This window comes from Elephantulus edwardii, unplaced genomic scaffold (genome assembly GCF_000299155.1).
Source record: "Elephantulus edwardii isolate Elephantulus edwardi_28Jun2011 unplaced genomic scaffold, EleEdw1.0 scaffold00005, whole genome shotgun sequence".
In the NCBI taxonomy this organism is placed as follows: Eukaryota; Metazoa; Chordata; class Mammalia; order Macroscelidea; family Macroscelididae; genus Elephantulus; species Elephantulus edwardii.
Window position 1 is genome coordinate 37,632,246 of NW_006399755.1, and position 7,995 is coordinate 37,640,240.

At 36.0% G+C, this 7,995-nt stretch overlaps 1 pseudogene; it reads right to left on the minus strand.

Annotated features, from left to right (window-relative positions):
* LOC102864629 overlaps nucleotides 1-4,791 on the minus strand; it is a 65,348-nt pseudogene extending 60,557 nt beyond the window's left edge.
* Between the last annotated feature and the right edge of the window lie 3,204 nt (nucleotides 4,792-7,995).

The following is a 7,995-nucleotide window of genomic DNA, read 5'->3' on the forward strand; positions in this document are numbered from 1 at the left end:
TTTGGTTGGTTTTTAAATTTTATTATTATTATTGTTACTTTTAATGTACATTTACAGAGATTTTGGATTTCCATTCATTCATTCTTGTACTTTTCTCCCTGCCCACCCCTCTTCTCCAGTTCATTCTTCTCTTTGAAAAGTAAAAGAAAAATTCTTTCATAGTTTGGTTTTTTGGGGGGTTTTTAAGCCTTAATAGACTGCATGGTAATTACTTAAGTCAATTATAAGCATAGTAATTGAGACACCTTGTCCTAAGAGTGGACAACATATCTCTTTAAGAATTCAAAAATATTCTGTTTGTTTTTCTGTTCCATGAAGTGGAGTGAGAACTTCCAAAGACTCTAAGGAAAACACTTTTATGTTAGTGTTTTATTGAGTTTCTCTGATCAGCATTTTGTCCTTGTTCACAACAATCATATTTTTATCTCACTGTGGAAGTAAGAACAACTCATTTTATATTCTCATGTGAGAATAGATGTCTATATTGATGCTTTTATGAGAGGCTTTAGGTTCCTCTGTGCTTCATGATGTATAGAGCAAAGTACTGCTTAATTTGTTATATGATGGCAATTGTCACACGTATTATCAGAGAAAAAGGGATAACTCTTCCATTAGGAAAAGTTTTCTGAGCATCCTTTTAAACAATAAAATAAACCCTGTTGATCATGTATTCATCCAGATCTTTTCAAATTCTTGTTGTTGTTGTTGTTGTTGTTAAGTGCCTTTGAGTCGTAGGTGAAAAAAAAAAAGTCCTGGACACCTGTATAACTTTAGTCCTTTCTCCAGGTTCATAGGGTTTCCAGAGGCAAGCTATTACAGAAGTGGATGCCACTCCTGCTTCCAAGCTTGTTTTAATTGGGTAGCTTCACCAAACATTGTCCACCATGGGTAACCATTCTCACTTTTGACTCATCAGTGTCACAGTGTTCAGCTTCACAGCGCCCATGAGTTACTTCTGTACAGCAAGTGGACATGCCAAGGTTACACCACATAGAAAAATGTTTCACAAAAAATAATTAAAGGCAGGTCCGAGGGCCATAGGCCTGAGGGCCTGATAGGATTTTAAATTAGCCCCTGGAGTATGTTCTGCAGGCTCGACCCCACCCTTACTTACCCTTACTCTAAGGGTCAAGGATGCCCACAACTTGAAGTCACCTCGTTCAAGTCGAACAGCTGTTCCATAGGAGAAAGAGGAACAATCTCCTTCTGTGCGATTTAATGCTTCTGAAGGCTCGCTGGGGAATCAGCGATAAGTAGGTTCCAACTTGGCAGTATACAAAAACCACAGTAATAGCATTCCCCTAAAATAATCTCATATATTATTTTTCTCCCACAACTTTGATCTTCCCTACACCAAAATAGTGTTAGTGTCCAACTTTCTTCTTCTCTGCACCAAATAATTTTAATGTCTAGTTTTGGTGGACACTAAATTTTAGTGTCCAGTATTCTCTTTGATTTTTGGATCAAGGTAATTGTCAGCATTACCATCACTTGTACTACTTCTGCAGAATAATGTATCCAACATCACCTTCTACTTCCAATTATCATATCCACATCCATTCCTGTTCTCAGAAAATTAAAAAAAATAAATAAGGTTCTTGTTGTTATGTGCCGTAGACTCCAAATCATTATGACCCTATAAACAATAGCGCTAAACCCTACTCTATCTTGAGCCAATTTCATTGTTTCTGACACACCTATCCCCATTACTCCAGTCACTGAGTCAATCCATCTCATCCATTGTCTTCCTCTCTTGTTCTGTGCCTCCACCCTTCCTAGCATGATGTCCCTTTCCAAGTTCTGGTCACTCCTGGTAACATGCCCATAGTATGTCAGACAAAGCTTCAATATTCTGACCTCCAAGGTGCAGCCTACTTTCACCCTTTCCAGAACAGAACTGTTTGTTCTCTTAGCACTCCTGGTAATTATATATTATTCTTCTGCAGAACCAAAACTCAAAGGCATCGATTATTCTTCTATCATCCTTAGTCATTGTCCAGCTCTCTGATGCATAGCAAGAAATTGAAAAAAACCATGGACTTGATCTGGGGCACCTTAGTATCTAGACTGACATCTTTGTTCTTCAGTAATTTTCCCAATGCAATTTCTCTTTTGCTTTCCTGGATGCTGGTATCAAGAGTGTTGATTGTGGAGCCAAGCAAGCTGAAGCTGTTAATCTCAATCTTTTATCCATCTATCATGATGCTGCCAATTGGCTCAGTGGTGAGAATCTTTGTTTTCTTGATGTTGTGCTTCAATCTACATTGAAGTCCTTGACCTTCTACAGCAAACACCTCAAGTCTTTCTCAGTTTCAGAAAGGAAATTTGTATCATCTGCATAACACAGGATTTTGCTAAGTCTTCCTTCAATCCTTATGCCACATTCCTCCTCATAAAGCTCAGCCTTCCAGATGATCTATTTTGCATATAGATTGAAAAGGTATGGAGATGGGATGTATCCCTAGTATACACCTCTTCTGATTTTTGAAGTTTATCCAAAAGAGCTATTTAATTTTGGATAATAGTACTGAATAATTTGAGAGAATTGTTCACATTTTTACTTATTTGCATATAATTATTCATATACATTGTTTTATACTTGTACTTTGTGTTTTTCATTAACATGCATTGTTTTTCATTCATGTACCTTGTGTTTTATAGAATCATTCATATGCAATGTATTTTCTTTAATTAAATAATATTGCTCTATGCTTATAATCCCCCATCTTTTCAAGTTCTCATTGAACATTTCCCAATTCTGTTCCCACAAACTTCTGCTATCCCAGTGATTTTTGTCCACCCTTTCGCTATTTATGTCCCTCCTTTTCCTTTTCTCCTTCTCCTTTTGAACATTTGTACATATCTTGCTCAGTTATCCTATTAATCACAATAGTGGTCTTATGCAATATTTATCTATGCAAATGACACTAAGCATAAGACAATCTAAAGTTTTATACTGTTTTACAAACTTGCTGTTCCTTAGTGCTGTATAGTATTCTATTGTGTGACTATAGCAACATTTCTCAATTTATTTGTTTGTTGATTGCTATTTGGGCTGTTTCCATTTTTTTTTTGCTTTGTGAATTATGTTGTTATGAACATAGGTATACACATGTACATATTCATGTTTCAGTTCTGATTTAACTGGGAAAAATTCCTAGGAATAGAATAGCTGAATCATATGGGATTTCTATGTTTAGCTTTTTGAGGAAACTCCAAACTGCCTTCCTTAAGTGTTGTACCATTTTACAATCTTACCAGTAGTGCGTAAGAGTTCCAATCTCCCTGAATTCTCTCCAACAGTTATTATTGCTTGTGTAGTTAAACTTTGCTATTGCTGCTAGAGTGAAATGGTATGTCATTGCTTTCATTTGCATCAAACCAACTGATAATCATTTTTAACATTTCCTCAGGTGTTTCTTGGCCACACAAATGTCTGACTTTGTGAAAAGTCTTTTCATGACTTTTGCCAATTTTGTTTTTAGATTATCAGCATTTTTCTTGTGGAGGCGTTGTTGTTGTTGTTGTTAGGTACCATCTAGTTGAGTACAACTCATAGCAACCCAATGAACAACAGATCTGAACATTGTCCTATCTTGTGCCATCTTCCTACTTTCTGACACATTAGAGCCCATTGTGGCAGTCACCATGTCAATCCACCTGGCCAAATCTTCTTCTCCTTCATTGACCCTCTACCCTTCCAAGCATCATTTCCCTCTCCAAGAAATAGCCCCTCCTAGCAACATGATGAAAGTATGTGAAGGCACTATTGTATCTTGTAAACTTTAGTTGTAAGACCCTTATCTGAAATGTTCATTGCCAATTTCCCCCAAATTTGTGGGATCCAGAATAAACAAAACTTTTCTAAGAAACAAAAATGAAGGGGAAGTATCTCATATCCTGTTCTCAAACCTACTCTGTAGTAATGGAATACCACGCAGCACACAGAAACAATGATTTTGAAAATTACTGCATAACATGGGAGGGATAAGAGAGCATTATGCTGAGTCAACTAATTCAGTCCCATAAGAGCAAATATTGTATAAGTCTATTATTGTAGAAATAGAAAGATAACTGATAAAAAAAATGCATCATTGCTCTTTAAAACTTTAGAGAGGTCCCTGACTGCAGATTTGTCTTATACAACAGATCTTTGGATTTCTTAACTGTTGCTGCAATGGGTATTGATTGTAGATTCAAGTGAAATTAAATTATCAACAGCAAAAAAAGCTAAAACAACCAAAACCACCATGGTATCAGTATAATGACAGACATGTACATCAATGGAATGAATCAAGAATCCAGAAACCAGTCTAGCAACCTATGTACAATTAGTCAAGTGATATTTGACGAGGTAATAAAACCCACTTAAGAAAAAAAAAAAAAAAAAGGAAATGACAACTTCTTTACCAGATGGTGCTGGCAAAATTGGACATCTGTCTACAGAAAACTGAAACAGAATCCACACACAAAAATCAACTCATTATGGATCAGAGTCCTAGAGGTAAAATCCCCAACCATAAAGAGCTTAAGAGACAAAATGGAGACCGGTTTTATCTTTACGATGAAGGTCATGGTAATTGTAAAGTAGGAATTAAGAAACATCAATTATACAGGTTATGAGAAATAAAACTTGCAAGGTTACATGCATATGTTATACCTTTGTTTAATAACTTAATTTTGTGCCACTTTGATTTAACTTACCTGAGAGGTATTTGTGCACAGCTGCGACAGAAAATATTTTAGGTTTTGTGATAACATCATTGGAGAATACCTATCTAGAAGTGTCATCACGGATAGTAGTACCTGGATGAAAACAAATTAATTTAAAGTGAAATGTACCTTCTGGATGCAAAGGTAATTTTAGCATTATACTGAGGCAATGGAATCAACACTGTAGATATTTAACAGACATATCATAAGACTAGTTGATGTAATCCCTAGTGAGTTGCTCAGCTACTTCAACATTAGTGCCTCACGGAGCTTCACATTCATCAGCAGTGGAAAAATAGGAAATCTCCTTACGTGCAACTTACAGCCCCTGAAAACCCACTGAAGGGTCAGCTGTGCACTGTTTCCATTAATAGCAATGAAAAAGTTCTTGAGTTTCTGACTATTCTTAAAGAAACTCAAATGCTCAAGTCAGATACCGCCAGTCTTAGTGTTCTGATATTATAATTTGTACTCTCCACGATACTTGAAATATTTTTCACATATTTTTTCTTGTTTTTTAGTAACTTCTGGTTGGAAATGACTCACAGTTGACCTTCAAGCCAATTTTTATTGGTATTAAATCTCACAGGAGAAGACAACCTATATTTCTCTCCTGGGAAAACTGGAGGATCCAAACTGCATGCCTTTTAGTTGGCAGCACAACTTCTTACCCCTAAGCCACCAGAGCTCCTGCACATACCAGGTACTTTTTTAACAGCCTTAACGTCACTTTATACAATTAACCATAGTGCGAAAGTAGAATTTTAAAATGGAACTGAAAAAAAAACCCTTATGTTGGGTAGTAATTTTTGTAGAAATCAAATGTCATAAGATTTCAAAGAAATAGGCATGTTAACAGGCCTGTTTTGTTTTCCTGTTGTTAAAATAAAATTTTAATTGTAATTTTAATGAACATTTACAGAGAAGTTAGATTTTCATTCATTCATTCATTCTTACACATTATACCCCTCACCCTCCCTTCTTAAAAAAATTTACTTTTTTAAAATATTTATTCATTGTTGCACAATTATCTTTCTCTTCTACACACCCCCAGACCTCTTTGCAATGATATAGCCCTTACTCTGGGATGTTATCATGTGTATAATGCCTAATCGTATATTCATTTTAGACAATTCTTTCCTTCATCTGTTCCAATGCAATGTCATTATGTAGAGGGTTGGGAAGACGGATGGATAATGAACAGGCCTGGTTTTACAAAACACAATAATGAATCCTCCCATGTGATTAAATGCCTCTGAAAACCTGCAGGACAGACAACTATGGGTCATTCTGACTCAATGGTTCACAACAACATAATTAAAAATTTGGGGAAAAAAGTTTTCTTTAGATCGTGTTGGTACAGATTATAGTTTCAAAGACATTTAAACATACATTATGGGTAATATAAGCAAGTAGTTCAACTTTAAATTGCAGAATTTTCTGTAATAACACTACCACCTGTGTGAAGTTTTGATTTACTTTCAGAGAAGTAAAATAATCTTTTAAATTTAATGTTAGCATTACCATGAGAAATCTTAAATTAACCAAGTACATAATTCAGCAAAACAGGAAAACCTCTTTACATATTTAGGAATATAAAATGCATAAAAATAAATGCCGATGATAAAATTTTCACGTCTTCTTAGACATGCATTATATAATATCTTGTTGGCTTTAGAAGACAGTGACTATATCTTGATCCAATGACAATTTGTGTAATGAAAGCATATTACACTTTCACTGCTTTAATACTGTGAGTAAATTAAATTCATGGTTTCCATATAATCTACTTCTTACTATTTCACAAAGCTTTTTAATGCATAAAGGAACCAATGTAGAGAAACAAATAATATTCATTTTTATTTAAATAAAATAATTGCTAGTGAACTTTTGTTTTCTTTTGAAGGAGCAATTACTCAAAGTAAGCCTATGTTAGAAATACTGGTTTATAACATTTTCAAGCAATGGAACTAAGAAGATATTATTACATTTGGAGAGTAGACAATGTGAACACTTGGCTATATTGAACCCTTTGGCTGTATTTATGTAATGCCAATTTCTTGGCTGAATGTTAAAATATCTCTGTAAGTCAAATGATGTGGCCAAATCCAGGAGAATCCAGGAGGAGATCAGAGATCCTCAGATCTGTGAGCGGGAGGTATAAAATGAATTGAGAAAATATTAACACCTTTTCCCATTAAAGTGTCATGATATTTGACTAAAAACTAATCTAATATTTTATAGTTAATAGTCTAATTTTTATATTGATCTTCAAAAAAGACGAATTGACTAAGTGACGGCAGCAATGGGTTCAAGTGTGTCAGAGATGCTGAGGACAGCAAAGGATAGGAGAAGGTTCAGCTCCCTTGTTTAAAATATCTCTATGGGTTGCACTTGCTGGATAAATAATTATGTAAATGACATTTGTTTTCCAATTAGAATAGGGAAAAGTAAAATACAATAAATTTCCAGCATCAACAATGGTGTGAAACACATACATTCTGGTACCTTATTGGTGAGAACATAGTTTAGTTTCAATTTGGAGGAGAGATTTGATGTTATCTGTCACATGTTTATAAGTGCTTAACTATTATATTTTCAAGACTAATTCTGAGACAGAGTGAAACCCTCCTTGGATGCAAGTATACTGAAGTTTCCGCTGACATAGTTTGGACATGCTGCAAGGAGGGACCAGTCCTTGGAGAGGGACGTCATACTAGGGAAGGTGGAGGAACAACTCGAGAGAGGAAGATCCTTGAGGAGATGGACTGATTCAGTGACTGGAGTAATGGTGGTAAGTGTGTCAGAAACAATGAGATTGGCACAGGATAGAGCAGGGTTTAGGGCTGTATACATAACGTCGCTATGAGGCGCAGGTGGGGAGAGTTGGGGTTCTATTCCAAGAGCAAACACTCTCCATTGCTTGTGGGGAGTCAGTACTAAGGCATCCGTGGGGTTGTAGGTCCCTCCACTTGGGGGTCTTGGGCCCTATGGGTGCAGGGCCATCCCAAGGGCCAAAGAGGACAAGAAACTTTAGTATACAGAACTTTAGACAGAAGGAAGAGATTTTTGTAGCTCTCTGCTAAAAATAGGGAGGGCTATTTTGAGACTCCCTGCACACAGGCTGCTTGAGCTAGCAGCCCTGATCTCTAATCTTGTGCCACTCCAGAGACAAAGGAAGACATTAAGCTACAAGAGAAATGGCTCATGAGAAACTGCTTGAGTAGAGCACTGTTCTCACACCACTTAGCCACTTCATATATGAAGGAGGCCTATAGAGTT